The sequence below is a fragment of the Stenella coeruleoalba genome, assembly GCF_951394435.1.
Source record: "Stenella coeruleoalba genome assembly, chromosome: 5".
Classification (NCBI taxonomy): domain Eukaryota; kingdom Metazoa; phylum Chordata; class Mammalia; order Artiodactyla; family Delphinidae; genus Stenella; species Stenella coeruleoalba.
Window position 1 is genome coordinate 16135199 of NC_137150.1, and position 20864 is coordinate 16156062.

A 20864-nucleotide genomic window follows, 5' to 3' on the forward strand; every position below is an offset into this window, starting at 1 on the left:
CAAAGTAGGAATATGTGAAGTTCAGTAGTTGTTTGTTTTGGTTTTAAATAAAATTATTTTATTTAAAATAAAAACAAAGACTGTGGTATATCAAAGACTAAATAATTAAATTCCAAAATCATATCAATAGCTCCATTCACTTGTTAACTAGAATACTGAAGAAACTGACTTTTTTAAGGGCAAGCAACATTTTCTTGATTTCCCAGAAAGTCTTTTCAGGAAAACTAAAAGTTAGACATGTACCCCCTCCTTTGAAAAAGAAGCTATTGAGAAAGATAAATTAAGTAGCCAGAGAACCCAGAAAAATAAAGATTTCTGACTGCCAAAATAAAGATTTCTGACTGCCAACTGCCAACTGGAATTCTGGTGGACCCATTGCATAGTGCAGTTTTTAATCATATGTAAATGGATACATGTGTACGTATGTAATTATGCATATACACACCATATATGTTCACCCCAACTGTATACCTATTTCTAAGATCAGTGTATGCACTACAAACTCAGACTTTGCTTTCGTTGCAAATTTAAGAAACTTAAGATACATGACTAAAATTTTTATTTCATCCTTTATTTGAGAAAACACATGAGGACTTTTAGGAACCTATAGAATAAAACCTAAAAAGAGGGCTTCCCTGGTGGCTTAGTGGTTGAGAGTCCGCCTGCCGATGCAGGGGACATGGGTTTGTGCCCCGGTCCAGGAAGATCCCACACGCTGCGGAGCGGCTGGGCCCCTGAGCCATGGCCGCTGAGCCTGCGCGTCCGGAGCCTGTGCTCCGCAACGGGAGAGGCCACAACAGTGAGAGGCCCGCGTACCGCAAAAAAAAAAAAAAAAAAAACCTAAAGGAACGCTGTACTATCATTTAGTCGAAATTCTTAAAGTAGTGAAAACAGATATCTTCATTTTTTTTCTTAGAAAGTCTCCAGGGGGATTTCACTGGTTTGATGTTATTGTTTGTTTGTTTTGTCTTACAAATAGTATTCTATAGTATATCACAAATGAGATGACGCTTGAACAATGCAGTGGGCCGGGATGGGGGGTTGGTTGTTAGGGACACCAATCCTCACGCAGTTGAAAATCCAAATATAATCATATGGTTGGCCCTCGTTATGGGAGGTTCAACATCTGTAGTTCAAGCAACCTCAGAGAGTGTGGCATTGTTGCAGTATTTATTGAAAAAAAATCTGCATATAAGTGGGCCCGCACAGTTCAAACCCATGTTGTTCAAGGGTCAACTGCAGTATACACATTGTTAATATGTCAAAACTATCTATTTACTATTTTTAAATAGTATGGTATACTACATAGTAAATAGATAGTATTGACATATTAACAGGAATTTTTTTTTTTAATTTGAGCTACATTTTTTGTTTGTTTGTTTTAATTTGGCTACATTGGGTCTTTGTTGTGGCAGGCGGGCTCTCTAGCTGCAGCATGTGGGCTTAGTTGCCCTGTGGCATGTGGGATCTTAGTTCCCCAACCTGAGGTTGAACCCACGTTCCCTGCATTGGAAGGTGGGTTCTTGACAACCGGACCACCAGGGAAGTCCCTATTCATTTTTTATTCTCAAATATTATGCCTCTTTAAGCCAGATTATAAGTGCACCCTTGTACTTATTTCAGAGTTTTACCATCTAAAAATGCTACAAAATACTCTTTAAAACAAACACAATTTCTGTTTTAATTTCCTCATTTGTTTTCAGGTAACACCAGGTAACACCAGGAACAAATGCTTAGCATCCCCATAGAACAACGGAGAAAGGAGTCATTTCTCCTCTTATTTTGCTGGGCAGTTAATCTCTAGTCTCCTAAACTTAACATGAAGTAAATATAGCAACATTAATCAATATTTAAAGCTTAACTTTCTAGGTGTAAATTGCTATTTCTTCATCCAATCAACATAAGGACAAATGCTTGGAACTCAGGTCAACATAAGACCTGAGAGAATTTTCTCCTATCAGTAAGAGAAAAAAGAAGCAGAAATTTATAAATGTATTTTCACTGAAATATTCCCTATTTCTTTATTTTATTTTACTACCGATCTGAAGTGCTTTCAAATGAAATGCAATATAATGCAAATTTTGATTTTTTTCCTTTTCCTGACCCCATAAAAAGTTCATCTTTACATATAAACTGTGGCTTAACAACTCTTGAGACTGCCAGGAAAAGAAAGAAAAGTACTAACACACATACACATCCATACACACAATCTATTGAGTTTAAATTTGTAATTTTACCATGGCCTGAAAGGATATAAAAGAATGTAACAGACACTGTTTCCTGGGCATTAAACTTTTTCACATCCAAGTCTAATCTGATTTTAGGGAAGCGATTCTTGGTTAGACTTTTCTAGCTATTTAAAGAGGCCTCTCCAGTATTCAAATGTTCTAGGCACTATTTTATAGAACATTCCTAAGTTTGATGACGACGATTCTTGGACACGAAAACCAACAGTGACATTTACAAGACTCCAAAATATCCTCAATGCTGACGCAATATCAACGCACTCTAACTCAAACATCGGGATACTATGACTTTTTTTCCCAGAGAACTTAGGAGCTTTAATTGCACAACTCCCATTAATCATCTTGAAAATGGCATAACTGAAACTCTACACGTCTAGATAAGTATTACGTAATGCAAGAGAGTCGGGTTAGCTGCTGCCGAGGAGGTGGAGAAAGGGAAAAAGGCAACAAATCACACACACATTCTTGTTACAAAAATACCACTCCTTTCTCCAGCAGCTTTTGTCTGTGAGAGATCAGATATACATACAACTGTGACAGCAACAGTTAGATCAGCACACAATTTTAGCTGATACTCATCTGAAGAAATCTTAGCCTCCTCAGAGAGGGCCCACAGGGATCTTATATTTAGAGTTGCTTTTGATGGGATGCTGTAAGAAGAAACGGTCTCACTTTTTCCTTCTACTCCTGGCCTCCTCTATGCCACAGAATCCCACAACAGTGTGTAGCCATCTATGAAGTGCTATAAAGGGTTTAGCTGGCACCTATGGTCTGCCACTCTTCCAGTCTTCCTGGGCTCCAAAGATGGGTCTGGCCAGCATCCCTAAGCCAAACCAGAGTCTCCAATGACCTTGTGAAAGCCCAGTGACATTTGGTAGGTGCCAGTATCATTAAACAGTCCAACATTTGTTGGCTGCTTTTTTATAGCATCATAAAATTGGAAATGCCAGATCACCATGTTTCTATTATTTTTTTAAATTGCTTCATTATTTTTTTTCGGTACAGCAACTGTCAGACTTCTAAACTGTTTGGAGCAGAAAGACTTCTGAAGTTTTATGGTATCCAAATCAGACAGTCTTCAATCTTGGCTAATAATTAAAAGCCCTAACATTTACATAATAAAATTTAGAGCTCTATTTGTAGCGCATGCCTTTCAATTGAGAAATACAAAATGTTTTACAGATAGTACCCCATTCATCATCATACCATTATTAGGTGGATTACAGCATGACTGTCTATATTATATTTCTAGGGCTTTCCTGAAGGTAAAAAGGAGGTAAACTTCTTAAGTCAAAAGTACATAATTTTTTCCTCAACAATCTCTTGGAAGACTTGTTTAAGCAGTTCTTTATAGAACTATTCTAGCTCTTAGTGCATTGATAAAGCAAAAGCTCTCCATCTTTAAATACCTCTCCAAAGGAGAAGGAAAGGGGTCCTCACCCAAGTACACATAACTGAACCCAGACAGCCCAACTACGAAGCTGGAACTCTTCGCCATTACACTAGAGGTAATGGTAACCATTACACCATCACTTGATCATCGTTACATGTGCGTGCTTTTCTAATCACTGCTCACACCAAACACAGAAGACTTTATCCACAATAGGTCAGAACCAAACGGATGCTTCAACCCCCTTGAGTTCTGCAAAGCAAAAGATGTTTCACAATATAAGCAACTAATCTTGGAGAAGATTAATCCACATAGTATTTCCGAAGTGTAATGAAAAAACTTAGAATAACTTCCAGTTTCTCTGTCATTCTTTTTTTTTCCCCCTCAGCAGAACCTGTACTATAGGATCAACAGCAGAAAAGAAAATAATTGAACACCATAAAGTTAAATTTCTGCTTCACATTATCCATTTCAACAAGAGCCCTAGTGAGTCAAGAGGTTCTTGGACTATCTATGGATTCCACTGACCTGGCCTCTGTGATTTAGACAGATCACAAGTAAAGAAAAGGTGATTTTATACAGAAAAAGAGAATACATTATATATATTAAAAATAGGGCTTCCTGGTGGCACAGTGGTTGAGAGTCTTCCTGCCGATGCAGGGGACACGGGTTCATGCCCCGGTCCGGGAAGATCCCACATGCCGCGGAGCGGCTGGGCCCGTGAGCTATGGCTGCTGAGCCTGCGCGTCCGGAGCCTGTGCTCCGCAACGGGAGAGGCCACAACAGTGAGAGGCCCGTGTACCGCAAAAAAAATAATAATAATTAAAAATAAAAAACAAAATTAGACAATATAGAGAGGCTTTAAGGGGCAAGTCTTTCATTCAGCAACAGAAAAGAAAGTAATGGAAATCAAAGAGGTAAAACATTTTGATGACGTCAGCTCAAGAATAATAACACCATTGCTTTTTATTTACATGAAGCATTTGCTATATTTATACCTTCTAGATCCTACACATGCCTACAAATATAGGAAAGTAAACCCTATTTTTTTTACATCTCTAAAGTAACATTTATTATTGGTTATGATAAACCTTTAAGTATAATATCATGCAATGTTTTCAAGGTCCCATTTCAATATTTCCCTTGTAAATCTCCCATCAAAACCCACTAGATTGGATAGTGTATATTATGCATATGACTGGTGCTTAAATAGTTTTCTAAACTATAACAGATGTCCAAAATTTTGGCTATCAGTTTTATATAGAAATTATTAAATTACACTGCTCTCCAATCTTTTAGCGACATCACTGACTTTGCCAAATAAGAAAGACCCTTCCTTTTCCCCAATTTTTCATTCCAAGTCCTCTGTAAACCTCTGAGATTCCCTAACTGAAGACACACACTGTCACTAGCTTCCTGACCTCACAGATTCTGCCTCAAGTCCAGCCATTAAACACTACTGCTTCACGTAAACAATGACAGAGCACAAGGCAAAAGTGAGGTGACAGAGGTCCGCACTACTGTTGACCACTGTCTCCTTCAGGCAGATCAACTTCGTACTTGAACAAAATGTGCTCAATGCCACTGGCACTGCCCCCGTAGGGAAAGCACTCCCCTCCCCCCATCCCCATGACAATTTGCTAAAATTGTGCACAGTCATCAGCTCGCTTGCTCTCTCAGACTTCAGGCTGCAGCGAGGAGAAAGACAATTGGCTCCCGGGCCCAGAACACGTCTCTATTGGATGCTGACTGCAGCAGCATAGGCGGTAGGGTGAAAAACAATCTCTTGAAGTAAAAAAAAAAAAAGCATCACAACACAGGTTATCTGAGCCTGTCTCCTCCTCTGCCCCCACCCCCATCCCCAGAGACTTCCACTGGCTTTCTCAGGCAGGTTCCCAAACATCTAAAGGAGTGACCGTGAACAGAAGTTACTTGAAAATTATCTCTGGGAATAAAACAGGAAAGTCTCCAAATTTTGAGAAAGAGTTCATATATTTCTGCTATCCTGGAATAGCTTTCTGGAAAATGATCCACTTTAACAATAAACAAATAAAAAGAGATGCCTGTGAGCTATGGAACTCTTTCAAAACATCTATATGATGAGTCTCTTAAGGCAGAAGGGTACTGAAGTGACTTAAACAGAGGCATTTGAAAAGCTTAATCATTACAAGGTGTTCTGTTCTAAACAGCAATCAGAAGCTGCGGAGATATTCTTAAGTGCTTATTTAAGATGAAAAGTATGGAGATGTTGGGCCTCACGGGAACCTCAGCCATGGCAACATTTTTATAATAAGTCAGAATGCGAACGTAAGAGGGAAAAGCACAGGCGGCTGTCACATGGTGTTTTTCTCCTGCTATCACATCAAAAACATTTAGGCTGAAAGCCCGGATCTGCTCAGCACCGGGCTTGGGTGTATTAAGTGAGTAAAGCGACGTATCTGTGAATTTTACACTCTCTACCTCTGGCTAAAGCAGGTGGCTGTTAGTAGACATAGTTGTTTCATGTTCCTTGGCACTGCACATGCCTTCCTCCCAGCAGGGCCACAGGGCTTCACTGCGCACTAATGTCTTGTCTTCCTCCCATGCTGATGGCCTCCAGAAGGAGGCTGTGCCTCAACCTTGTGCCCACAGCGCAGCCCAGGCCAATAAGCCTAATAAACATTTGCCAAGTGAGTGAGTCCTGACTTTATTTCAGAATACAAAATATTCCATCCAGAGAAAGAGAAATATAGTATGACATCACTTACATGTGGAGGCTAAAAAAAAAAAAAAAAAAACGATACAAATGAACTTATTTACAAAACAGAAACAGACTCACAGACTTAGAGAACAAACTTATGGTTACCGGGGGAAGGGTGGGGGGGAGGGATAGATTGGGAGTTTGGGATTGACATGTACACACTGCTATATTTAAAATAGACTGGGCTCCCCTGGTGGCGCAGTGGTTAAGAATCCGCCTGCCAATACAGGGGACACGGGTTCGAGCCCTGGTCCGGGAAGATCCCACATGCCACGGAGCAACTAAGCCCGTGCGCCACAACTACTGAGCCTGTGAGCCACAACTACTGAAGCCCGTGCGCCTAGAGGCCGTGCTCCTCGACAAGAGAAGCCACCGCAATGAGAAGCCCGCATACCACAATGAAGGGTAGCCCCCGCTCGCCACAACTAGAGAAAGCCCGCGTGCAGCAACGAAGACCCAACGCAGCCAAATAAATAAATTTATTTTTAAACTTTTAAATAAATAAAATAGATAACCAACAAGGACCTACTATATAGCACAGGGAACTCTGTTCACTATTATGTAACAACCTAAATGGGAAAAGAATTTGAAAAAGAATAGATACATGTATATGTATAATTGAATCACTGCTGTACACCTGAAACTAACACATTGTTAATCAACTATACTCCAATATAAGAAGTTAAAAAATAAACTTACAATAAAAAAACCTTCAGACACAAAAAAGAAGAAATTAACACAATAAATAAACTTACAATAAAAAAACCTTCAGACACAAAAAAGAAGAAATTAACACATTATAAATCAACTATACTTCCATTAAAAAATAAATATTAAAAAAAATTCTGTCCGATAAAGTAGTTCTCAAAAACATTCCTTGTGCATCTTCACCCAGACCTCTGTCAACTCACACACTGTGGCCTCATCTTCTCTCAATTCAATTGTATTTTCCTTCTCCCCTAGTCTCCTCCCATTTGCTCCATTTCCTGGTAACTTCTTACTACCATCATCCAGCCACAACTTTGTACTCTGACCCAAATAAGCAATATGGCCACTTGCTGGATTTCTCTGTGCCTTGAGCGTGTAACCTTCTCCTCTAGAGGTCTTGGTGATTTTCACACAGGAACTGTCCCAGGACTTGACATAAAAAAAGCAATAGAGCCCCAGGTCAATGGTGACGACCACATGAACTGGAATCACAGAGTTGTTTGTTCCAATGCTAACTTTGATATTTATTAGCAGCGAGACTGGGTTAATTACTCAGGCTCTCTCAACTTCAACTTCCTCTTCTATAAAACTGGAAGTAAGAATACCATCCTAGGGGGCTTCCCTGGTGGCGCAGTGGTTGAGAGTCCGCCTGCCGATGCAGGGGACGCAGGTTCGTGCCCCGGTCCGGGAAGATCCCACGTGCCGTGGAGCGACTGGGCCCGTGAGCCATGGCCGCTGAGCCTGCGCGTCCAGAGCCTGTGCTCCGCAACAGGAGAGGCCACAGCAGTGAAAGGCCCGCGTACCGCATAAAAAAAAAAAAAAAAAAAAAAAGAATACCATCCTAGGGATGGAGTGACTGTTAGGTGAAGGCATGAATAATGGCCCTTGATTATGCTCTGGTACTCAGGGGACGGACAGCCCTGGGTCCCTCTCACTCTCCTAGCACATTCTTCACATCTCTGGAACCTTGCAACCCCTGCTTCCTGTCACACAGTCCCACATCTCTGGTCACGCTGGAAAGCGTTCCTTCTCCTTTTCCTTCAGCCCCTGTTTTGACAGTCCTTCAGTTCACGGTCAAGTTAGAATCTCTTTTAATGAACTACTAACTCCCACTAAGCCTCTAGTGGCCAAGGATGGCAAATTTCCAGTCCAGGGGAAAAAACACTTCTCCAGGAGCCAGGGAGCCCTGGCTTCACTACAGCTCTTTCGGCCACTAGCTTTGTGGCATCATACAGGTGCTCACCTCCTAGCCCAAACAGTGCCTTCCTTTGTGAAACTGTAGCCAAGTAACGCAACTCCTGAGTGGCTGTGAGAAAGCTTTCCCAGTGCCCAAAGGCTGAATCAACGAATGCTCATTTCTCTGACCATAAGGAAACTGGGCATCTGTATTTTAAAAGGGGTTGATAATAAAGAGGAATCCTTTTCCTAGGTTAAATTTGATGATGAGAGGTGACCCTTTTCAAGTGTCACTTTCCCTGGATATTTCCTCTTTCCCTGTCCCCACTTCCTTCTCTTTCTTGTCAGGTAGGATAAACTCACAGTGGTGAACTCAGCATCAGTCAAACTGTATTACAGGTAATTTTTACAAGTCTGTCTATCCCTCGAGATTAAGAACTTGTTAAAAACAGGACAAACTCTTAACTTAGCAACCTAAGTACTTTTAGTTAATGTTTGTAGAATGAATAAGCAATTTAGGAGACAGGAGGGCATTTCTGGGGTCCCAGCTATCACACCACTGAGACACCCCTGTAAGGTTTAAGCCAATGGTCCTTAACCATGGCTGTACATCATAAATTAAAAATTCCTATACCCAGCCTCCATTCCCAGAAATTCTGCTTTAATTGATTTTGGCTGGGTCCCAGGAAAGCTCTCAGACAATTCTAATGACTGCTACTCTGAGGACCATTGGTTAGTCTCTATATACTAATGCACATTCTCATTTACACGTCAATCACAGCCCTTTCCATAGTTCTTTTAAACCCAGTGTTTGCCAGTGACTTCAAGATAACTACTAATGTTATCTGTCAGTTAACTGATACTTGTGTTTCTAAACGGTCTCCTCACAGCTCCTTTCCTGGACAGTGGGAGAAAGGGCACTCAGGGCAAGGGCGGGCACAAAAAGAGCCACTGCCTTTTGTTCCCTTGGGCATGTCATCTTGGGCACACACGCAGGCAAAAGAGAAAGCAGAATGGAACAACGATTCATTGTCTCCTCATCTAACCCAAAAAACAAGCTAGAAGATAGGAAATGAATGGATGAGGCCAACAAGTAAAATAAAATAGGCGGTTTTGCCTTAAATATGCTTTATGCCAAGTCTTAATATCTTCTAGAATAACTTACTTATACATTTATCTACTTGGTGAGACTACTCATGTGCTGAGTGCTGCAGGACCACGGAGACACAACACGAACCGGACACGTAGTTTGCAAAGGGGAATAAGGCATGCACATAAACGGCTAGAACACACGGACAGAAGACAAAAAGGGTCATAAGGTCAAAAAGACATTCCGCTTAGAAAAATCAGATAATAGCTTTGAAGAAGAGGTAGAATTTATACATGAGCGGTTACAAAAGATATCCAGGTAGAGGAAATAATCTAATTTGAAGCATCAGTGACAAGTAATAAGTCTGTAATAAGAGGAGTGGGAAATAAAGTTTGCAAAGTATGCTGAGTCTCGCTTGGGGACAGTTTTAAAAACTGAGTTAAAGACTGTCTACTTTTCTGTAGGCCAGGGAGAGCCACTGAAGGGAACCAGGGATGACAACAGCAAAGCCGCTGTTTCATGATTTCATCAGACAGGAGCACAAGGGGGCCTGACATGGCTGACAGCCTGGGGAGGAGAGACCAATTAAGTAATTATTTTAATAGTCCAGGCAAGAGCTAACACAGACCTGACCATTCTCCACATCATTATCCCATCTTTGTCACAATCTCCCACTCCACCCCTATTCTAATGCACACTCACATACTCATTCTCTCTCCCTTTTCCTTTCTCTCTCTCTCCCCAGCCATACTAAACTAAACTACATTCAATCCGGTGTACAAGACATTGCTTTGTCCGTGTAGATCCAGTTCTTCAAAGAGTTCGCCTTCCCCCCATCTTTTTTGTTTGGCCTGACTAATTTCCAGTCAGTCTCCAGTTAAATGTTGCCACCTCCAGGAAGTTTGCTTTACACTTCAAGCCTTTGTTTAATGCTCTGTTAGTTGGTTCCAGAGCATGCATTACACTTTATCATAATTGCTTGCCAGTTGCCTGTTTCTTTCACTAGACCAGGAATGAGACTTGAAAACCACAACTGTTTATTTTCCAGCTGTATTCCCCAAACAAGAACATCCAGAATAGTGTCAGGATCATAACAGGTATTAACTCACTGAAGGAGCAAATAAGTCGTCTTTTAAAGCAGAATGTATATTGAATAATATACATATATACTAGACATGTAATACACACTCATATATTAACTGTATATCTAACTTCTAAAACACAACTAGAACAGGGCTTTTTCAAAACCTACTAACGGGGATTCCCTGGTGGCGCAGCGGTTGAGAGTCCGCCTGCCGATGCAGGGGACGCGGGTTCATGCCCCAGTCTGGGAAGATCCCACATGCCGCGGAGCGGCTAGGCCTGTGAGCCATGGCCGCTGGGCCTGCGCATCCGGAACCTGTGCTCCGCATCGGGAGAGGCCACAACAGTGAGACGCCCGCGTACCGCAAAAAAAAAACAAAACAAAAAAAACCTACTAATGTTTTGAGAATGTATTTAATTGATTATCTGCCACATTAAGCTTGATCATTTTCCAATTTCTTGCTACTTAATAACAAATTTCTGGTTCAACCATTAGTCTGTTATTCTATGTTCCACTGTTTCCTTAATACCAAGATAAAAACTGGCCTCCACACTACAGTCCAATCAGAAAACAGTAATAGTAACTGTAATCTGGATTACTCAGATTAGAAAATGTTACTTAGAAGTGTCAATATGGTAGGTAGCTTGGCCAAAATTCTGAGGCATTGCTCAAGGGATATACCAATAAAATGAAACTAAAAGTGTTTTGGTTTTTTTCCTGTTGTCATAGTTCTTGTTAGAATAGCAAGAAAAGTGGTTGATAATCAAATGACTGATTATGCAAACAAAAAGTAACTCCTCCTAAAACCAGTATTCCATGTTATAAACTGGCAGGGTTTTGCTAAAGCACACCGGCTTCCGTGGGGCGGGGGGCAGATGCCCCAGGCTCCACAGGAGTGCATCCGTGAGATTACCAGAGCACACCTCACACACAGCAAGAAAAGATTTACAATGTATTAGTCAAGGAGTTTATTTTAGGGAGAGATTAAACGGAGAAGCACGTAAGGACCAAGAAATACTTTAAATAGATTCAAGTAAAAGTTTACAAATTATCCATCACCTTATTATTTACACTTGAAACATGTTATCAGTCATTTGAGTCTGCACAGTCCTCAGAATACCAATGTTCCTATCTCCCGGATTTTCTGAAGTGGGGGAACTTTCAGGTGACATCGTCCGTTTTTAACAGTACACATATAGTCCTGCCAACTCACTTGCTGTGGGTTTAGCTTTCTGTCATCTCTCCTTTTGTTTTTTCCAGTAATATACTCAAAAATAAGCTACACCCCCTGTGTTTTTCTTTAATATATGTCTATGGGTCCACTATGTAAAAACATCTGTTAATTCACCACAGGCCATTTCTTATACCTCACTTTTCATAAATAAAACACTTTGCTCACACAAATGAACAGACGGTTCATTAAAATAAACGGGTAATCCCCAAACTTTCTTTTGAGAATTTTAACCTACATCTTTCTTTTATCTGATTACCTAACGAAAAAGAAAAAAAAACAGAGTGAGGCAGACCATAAATCATAACATAGGGTAAATTTTAGAAAACAGATAATCAATACTATGACGTGTCCTGTGACACCAAGGGGGACCAAGTGCAGAGGAAAAGAAGACCATTTTCAATCAACCTCACAATGACCATATGAGCAACTGGCATTAACTCCATTAGGCTGACGGGGAAATTAAGGCCCACAGAGGTTTAATGACTTGCCCAAGATCACAGAAGTAGCAAATCAAGTTTAAATCTAAAATCGAGGTCTGATACGAAGTCTCAGGATTATGTCCTCTATAGCGCAGCTGGCTTCTCAGGAATCCAAAAAGCCAGGAGGTTCTACTAGGTAAAACGGTAGCAAGTAACGCCACACAGGTGGGAACTTCAGGCTGTCCAAAAGACAAGAGATAAACCAACCTGGTTGGAATGAGGGCTTCGTCCAGGAGAGGTAAATTCAGAGAGTTAAGGCGAAGTAAGTGGAAGTAACTAAATAACTGGTTAAGAAATCTAAATAGCAGCAAAGAAAACCCATCCATTGAGTGCCTTTGCGGAGACCAACTTGAATTTCAGGAAGACACTGCATAGCGAAAATAGCCCAAGTCATAAGGATGTAGAAAGACTGCACTCATTAAGTTCAAGTGGAATGGCTGTCTGGTTATATTGTTCCCAACAACGTAAGACAAAACAGTTGCACTAAAATGTTGAAGTGGGTTAGCATGTCAAGCTGGCACACACATGTCCTCTGTGAAATGCGTTACATACCAAGATGGCAGAGAAGAGAAACTAGACTTAAATGATGATCAGGACTATTATTTGATATTTGAGTTTAAAATAATTTATATGACCCTATGAAGAAATGAAAAGGTACCTAGTCACTCTATTAACCCTGAAGAAATAAGACGCTTGCTTCACAATCTTAGATTTAAAAAAAAAAAAACATTTCTCACAAAATGAAAACTACTTATCTATATCTTTTTAAAAAAATTATGAACAGTTTAATACAAGATAAGGAAATTAACCATGGATGATGAGGGGAAAGAACTTTACCATGTATTTATTGTTCGTGCTCTTCCAGATAGAGCAGTGGACATAATCAACTCAACTGAAGTCCTCCTAGAGCCAGGCTCCACCTGACACCGCTTCTGTTTATTCTCTTCACAGCACTGGTCATACCTGCAACTATGTTGCTTATTTATGTGTTTCCTTACTGACTGACAGGCTGCACTAGGGACCTAAGATCCATGAAGGCAGGGTTTGTTTCCCAGAGCTTGGAGTGAGTCACAGTGTGGAATGAAGGAAAGAATAGATCTCACGTAATCCTCCCCACAATTCTATGATGGGAGTACTGCAGTCTCCACCCCCATGACCCGGTGAGGATCAGGGATCCTGTGAAATTAAATAATTTGCACAAAGTCACAGAACAATTAAAGCCACAGAGACCCATCTGCCTGATTCATATGTACTACCGTACAAGCAAGTTTGGCAGACTATGTTTAGAACTAAGACAATATCAAGTTGAAATTCAAATAGTCAGTGTTTAAAATGTAGCAATGAAAAAAGAACGATCTCCAGAGGACTCTTTTCATGGTATATAAGCGCAGTCAGACATACTTCTCATAGCTGTCACCACAGTACACATTTAGTTATACTATGGATTTCACACAAATTGATATGACATTTTGCAAATCATAAACAAAGTTGTTGATGTCACCCTTTGGGAAAAAACTCAATTTTGCTCCAAAGTATTTGTGTTGCCACTACAAAGGTCTCAGTGGTTCTCACTTGGGAGAAAATTGTGAAGAAAATCTAGCTGATAATCTTATTTTTAAAAGCTGTAGGTTCATCCTGGAAAACCATGTAGGATGAACTGAATGTCAGTGATAAAAATAGATTCATACTAAATTGGTTACTCTCAATAACTGTTAAAAAAGCTCTATAAATTAGACACCATTTTTCAGTGAAATTCTTAGAAAAAAATTATTTAAACTACTTTCATACCTCCTACTAAAAGTGATAATATCCATAAGGACTGAGAAATGACTCTTTTGAGAAAACAATTTCTACAAACAACTGGTGAACTATATATAATATTCAAATTCACTTAGCCAACTACTGCACATACATAGGAAAGAGGAAACTGTACCCACAATTTTGCTAATAACCTAGTTTTTACATCTATCTATTAATAAATATACATTGGGTGTCTATTAGCTTATCATGATGCTGGATGACACAGGATAGAAAAAGAAAGATAAAATGTAACTCTAATTAGTAAAGAGGGTCAGATGTAGGAGACATGAGTGGAAGCTGTCTTCATGGGAAACATCCTCAAGATGAGGTATGAATAAAGTTGGACTAAAATGGTCGAAGGACATTCTCTCAGCCCTGACAGGATTCATGCTCCACCCTCCCATTCATTCTCTAGATAAGGTGCTTTCTTACCTACTAGTTCACTAGGGTTCCAGAGACTTCTGGCTCATTGCTCACCATGTTGTGGTGGTTAAATCTCAGAAAGTGAAAGGGCTGGGATTATCATGCCCAGTAAAAGTACTCTGGATTGCTTCCATGTCTTGGTTATTCTAAGTAGCGGTGCTCTGAACACTGGGGTACAACATAAATGTCCACCGACAGATGAATGGTAAAGCAGATGTGGTATATATATAGGATATATAGATACACAAGCATACATACACAATGGACTATTACTCAGCCATAAAAATGAATGAAACAATGCCATTTGAGCAACACGGATGGACCTAGAGATTATCATGCTAAGTGAAGTTAACTCTGAAAGAGAAAGACAAATATCATATGACATCACTTATATGTGGAATCTAAAAAAAAGAATGATACAAATGAACTTATTTACAAAGCAGAAATAGACTCACAGAGATAGAAAACAAACTTATGGTTACCAAAGGGGGAAGGGGGGAGGGATAATTTAGGAACTTGGGATTAACAGATAAACCTATCTACTATATATAACATAGATAAACAACAAGGAACTACTGTGTAGCACAGGGAACTATACTCAATATCTTGTAATAACCTATAATGGAAAATAATCTGGAAAAGAATATATATAACTGAATCACTTTGCTGTACACCTGAAACATTGTAAATCAACTATACTTTAATTTAAAAAACAAATAAGGGAAGGGGAAACAAACAAACAAAAAAGCACTCTGGAACCTGGGATCAGTTTTGGATATCAAAAAATCCTCTAGGATAGATTCTAGCCGCAAGATAATTTGTGATTCTAACCTACACAGCAGATTTAAAAGCCATGCAATGGCCATGAGCCCCTCCTATGTGAATTCTAGTGGGAATGCAATGTTGCCACTTTCTTGGATCTCAGAGCTATACAGGCACACATGGGGAAGGGATTTGAGGGAGGGGTGACATAAGACAGGGAGACAGACCAGTAAGTGTTAGGTGGGAAGGACAGGGATGTTTATGTGTAGGAGTTCTGTTACCCTCCTATGGCATCTAGGCAAGAGATGTGGACCCCTTTTAGGAGGTACCTCAAAGAGATACGACAGAACCACTCTAGAAACTTAGGATCTAAGGCAATAAATTATATACTGCATTAACATGCTGGAAAATTCAACAGACCATCTGCATAGGCATGTTTCCTGTTAAAAACAGAAAAAAGGGGCTTTGGGATTTTCTACTCAAATGAATTCTCAGGAATATTTTTACATCTTTTATGAAGTTTCCCTTACATTACTGCAAAAAATGAGAGTAGCTACCTTTCAAAAGAATGTGACGGTACTGGCAGAGCACTGAAATATTCTGAATGGCTACTTTTATAATGTATGCTCTTTCTTCATGTGTATCTTTCCCACCCTGAGATTATGGCTCACCCAGTTAAGGCTATTACATAATTGTGACAAAAATAGAAAGGGATTAGTTAAGAAGAAATGCTAAAGAAGACATATATTATTCAAAAATTAAAGATTAACACTTTGAATGCTTTGTACTTCTTGTTGCTACTTAACCAATGCAGACATTCTGGGGCAGTTGTTTATTCAAAGAGGCAGAAGTAGGAGAAGTATGCCGATTTTCAAAAGCATTCCATTCATTTTTTGAGTTTTGAAATGGCACATGAAATGTAAATATGTACAAAAGGCTCAATTTGTTGAACTCTGTTCCCATTAACACCACTGCAATGGGTCTCATATCAATTTTAGTTCCCAGACAGATGCTCTGAAGTTTTTAATAGAAGCATTATGTAGCAATAAGAAGTGGACTGCATATTAACATGGATACAATATTACCCAAGTACTAAGAAAAAAATAGGGCCCATCTTTAGGGACCTCTTGTTGATATTTCTGTTTATATTGCATTATATGAAGAAAAAAGAAGTCTTTATGCCAGTACTTGCTAGTTGTAAATCTCAACTGCCTCTCCACAATGTAAATTTCTTTTTCCAAAAATGACAAGACTGAATGATGTTCCCTGTACTTGTAACCCATGCTCAGTAGAAGAAACTCTTAAAAATTCCACAATACATTCAGATGATAGAAGCTAAGGGAGTGCCAATACTTTATTAGCAATTCCTTGAAAACTCAGCCTGTCCCCCCAGAGTAGAATTGGAAACCATTCATAACAATGTTTAAGGGCTTCCCTGGTGGCGCAGTGGTTGAGAGTCCGCCTGTCGATGCAGGGGACGCGGGTTTGTGCCCCAGTCCGGGAAGATCCCACATGCCGTGGAGCGGCTGGGCTCATGAGCCATGGCCGCTGGGCCTGCGCGTCCGGAGCCTGTGCTCCACAACGGGAGAGGCCACAACAGTGAGAGGCCCACATACCGCAAAAAAAAAAGAATGTTTAAAATGGGCTTCCCTACGAGTTGGGGTGGGAAGAGGATAGACACACAGATACTGCATGCTTGTATGTTACTTCTCACTGCTACCAATTAGGATGTCAGCACTTTGCTGATCAAATCTGATTTTTCATCTCTGATGTATACCCCGTTTTTCGTCTTGAATTATGCTAAGGTGTTCGGTATAGGAAGTAGCACTGCGATCATGCCTGACATATGTGTAGCAGAAGGCTGCACAAACAAAACCACGGCAGGCAGGAGCTAGATGCACCGAGGGTGAGGAAGCATGCAAAATTAAGCCCCCAAATATGGTCAGCTTTCCTCCCCAAAGTCTTCTGGAGCTTCAAGAAGCATTTTGGTTCCCCATGTGATTTTCAGGCACGTTGTGTGAACCAAGTTTTCAAATGCAAATGACAAGGTCAAAAGAAGGAAGGTTTACAGGTATGAGGATCTGGAAGAAGCAATGGAAATGTGGGAAGAAGGTCAGGAATTTGAAGGGTAATGTCAGAGATCTGTGAAGGGAAGCTGAAGCAGTTACATAACACATCTGCTCCTAGCTGTGAAGACTTCACACTTCAGACTTGGGATCGTCATTATCCATTCTAGGAAAGGTTTACATTTCTCCAAGTAAGTTCACCTTTATGTGTAATATTATGCTGTGAAGTTCCTTTAAAACTGATAAAGGAGACAGTGTTTAAAGGTGGGAGCTCCAAAAGGGAACGGATATCTGTATGTGTGTGGCCGATTCATTTTGTTGTGCAGTGGAGGCTAACACAACATTGTAAAGCAACCCTGCTCCAGTAAAAATTAATTAAAAAAAAAAAAAGTGGGAGCTCAAAAAGCAAAAAGATACATTCAGGTTGAAATCCCAACCCTGCTACTTACCAGCCCTATGACCTTGCGCATACAGTTTCTCATCAATAAAATGGGAATAACTATACTATTTACCTGATAATGTGATTTAAGAGAATTCAAATGAAAATTTATGTAAAGCCAATACCTAGCACCTAGAAAACACCAGTAGAGTGTAGTTGTTTGTCTTATTATAAGTTTCTCTTGATTTGTTAGATGAAAGTTTTCTAGTCTTTCTCTACTCTGAGTTCATTTTGAAGGCCTAGGTTCATTGTTCTGGTAAGTAGGGCCTTTCTACAAAGGTCTCTGCCACTCCAGACTGCAGGACAAGGGCATTCTTGCCTGTGCCCTGTGACCCCTCTCGGAATCAAGTATCCTAGTATTAATATTCCTGCTACCTGGGTGTGCTTCTCCACTACAAGAAAGCATAAAAGGCATAGCATTTTATTTCCAAAAACTTGATCTCAGGGCTTCCCTGGTGGCGCAGTGGTTGAGAGTCTGCCTGCCGATGCAGGGGACACGGGTTCATGCCCCGGTCCAGGAAGATCCCACATGCCACGGAGAGGCTAGGCCCGTGAGCCATGGCCGCTGAGCCTGCGCGTCCGGAGCCTGTGCTCCGTAACGGGAGAGGCCACAACAGTGAGAGGCCCGCGTACTGCAAAAAAAAAACCAAAAAACAAAAACAAAGAAAACTTGATCTCAGACTAATTCACCCTTTGTGTGTTTGTGTGTGTGTAGAAAGAGTTACACATACGAGATAGATGAATATACATACATATACATGGGGTATGTGTATATACAGAGAGATCCATACATACATAAAAGGCATATATGGAGATAAATCCCCATTTAGGATCTATGGAATACTTCATGTGAACTTGGCAGGATTAAATAAAAGTAAATTAGGCTCTAACCAGAAAAAGTCCATTATTAATCTTTATTAACAATATCCACATTCATATTCTCCAGTAATCCAGATATTATTCCACCAAAACCTCACCTTCCTTCCTTGCCCTTATTTTAGAGCATGATTCATGTAATAAAGATTTCTTTCAGTTAGTGAGTCAATTTACCTATATACCTGTGTAATAATTTACATGTACAACATCAGATATGCTTAGTGGATACCTACGAAATACCATCAATGAAGTTTCTGCATTTCCAGCTCTAACTTTCAACTGCTAGGCCCCTGAACCAGAATCATTGGCCTTTTTCCAGAAAATTCTGTGCCTCCTTCTGTCCTACCATTTCCCCATAGTGTATCTAGTCATACACCTTCAAAGTCATAAACCCTGGACTGGATGCAGGTAGGCAGACAAAAGAACTGAACTCCACATCGGGAGCACCCATGACCAAAACAGATGCTCTTAGTATAGGAACTGAGGGTAGAACGGAGATACAAGAAGAATATTCCTCCACTCAGTTATGAGATTGGAACTTCGAGAATTATTAAAAGCTGAAGATCTGAAAATGATAACGAATCTTTGTTACATTTTTTCCACTTTTAAAATTCTATTTGTACAGCCCTGATATGAAAAGACCCTTAATATTTTAAAGCTCGAATATGCCCCCATTTCATCAGAGCCCCTGTTTATGTGAAGTCAGCAAGGACACACTGAGGCAGGTGGCCGACTAGGTGCCCTCTCCAGCTGAGGTATCAAGCCCACTTAAAGCACGTGACTTACATTTCCTCCCAAGAACCAACACAATCAATTACATGTCATGAATCTTTGGGATTGTTCCCAAATAGTCAAACACTGCAAGAATATATAGTGTCTAGTGAAATCCAGTTGGCCCAGAAAACAGTGTTCCAGGGCCTGTGGCTCAAAGAACGGAGCATCGTACAGGGAGCTGTAGACCACCTAATTTCTGTTTTTACTTTTTACTTTTCTTGTTCATTTATGGAATGGCCTTGGTAAGCTGATTTATCACTCTTTATATAAGTTAATAATACCCTTTTTATCACTTTTCTTAGGCTACTGGAGACAAATGAGATACAGTCAAATCTATCTACAAAGCATGTATGTATGTGTGTATACATATATGTATATATACACACACACACACCATACATCTAGACAGATAGCAAATATATATAGTTTGTTTTCTATCTAAATGTAATTATAAAATTATGAGAATCATATCTGCTCAGGAAACATACATGGATTAGAAGGGTAGACTGGCACTTTAGCAAGGTAAGTTTGAACTACTCAGAAATAAATGCTTCCTGTGACTTCTGATGAAAAGAACAAAGTCATCTGTTAACCAAAAATGCAATGACAACACTTTTAAGAGACAAAGATGGTATATGAGAAAGGAACACTTTCACAGAAAATCTGCAATAGTGGAGAATAATTAAAAAGAGTGACTAAACATATTTTAGTTCTTGACTGTATGAAATCACAGCTTTGAAGGAGGAAATATACAGCATCATTTACTCTTTTCACATTTTAATTTTTAGAAGACAAATTTAATATTGCAAGTCTTCAATGTAGACAATTTCTTTCCAAGGATCTGCTTTGTTAGCTTTCGTTTAATAACAGTTTTCACATTCAACACCAACTGCATTACTGTCTTGTGCCTGGTGCAGGGTTATGCTACTGCAGTGATATAAAAATAGCAAAGGCAAAAAAAAAAAAAAATACACAGCAGACTGGAATAGCTTAAAAATTGAAGCTTTTGGATAAAGCTCTCTGAAATAATTATAATAGATACAGCACCTGATCCTTTGCTATAAAATAGATCTTCCTTCATTATATAATATTAAAATTACTTAGGGATTCATATTTCTTTCTCTCTAGACCTATAAACGATTAAAGTTATACTGGGTTTCAGAAGAGTTCAAAATCCAAGCTGCACTGGCCTGCTGTGTCTGTTTACTTAATCTATTTTTATAACACTGCAGTAGCCAAATCCAACTTACCAAATACCTGCTTCAGAAGTGTGCACCACATTGATTCAAGAGATAAAATTTATGAGAAGCTAGCTGCAAACTATGTTTATTTCTAATAAATCAATCTACTCTATACTATTAAATTCAAGGCCGTAAGGAACCACAGATACGCTGCTTTGAAGTCTGAAACACGGCCCAAAAGGATTTAAATTTTTTTTCAAACTGTTTGTTCGGCCAGGTAAGATAGTTGCCTACTTCACCTGTGTGAAATAACACAAGTTGCTATTCTTAGTTTGCAAATCTGAGTTTCTGTACCAATCCTCGGCAGGTTTTTTGACACCTAACTGGGTGTTGGGA

The 20864-nt window shown here is 39.8% G+C and overlaps 1 protein-coding gene across 18 annotated transcripts in view; it reads right to left on the reverse strand.

Annotated features, from left to right (window-relative positions):
* MBNL1 (muscleblind like splicing regulator 1) overlaps positions 1-20864 on the reverse strand; it is a 176228-nt gene that overhangs the window by 47117 nt on the left and 108247 nt on the right. The window lies entirely within an intron of this gene.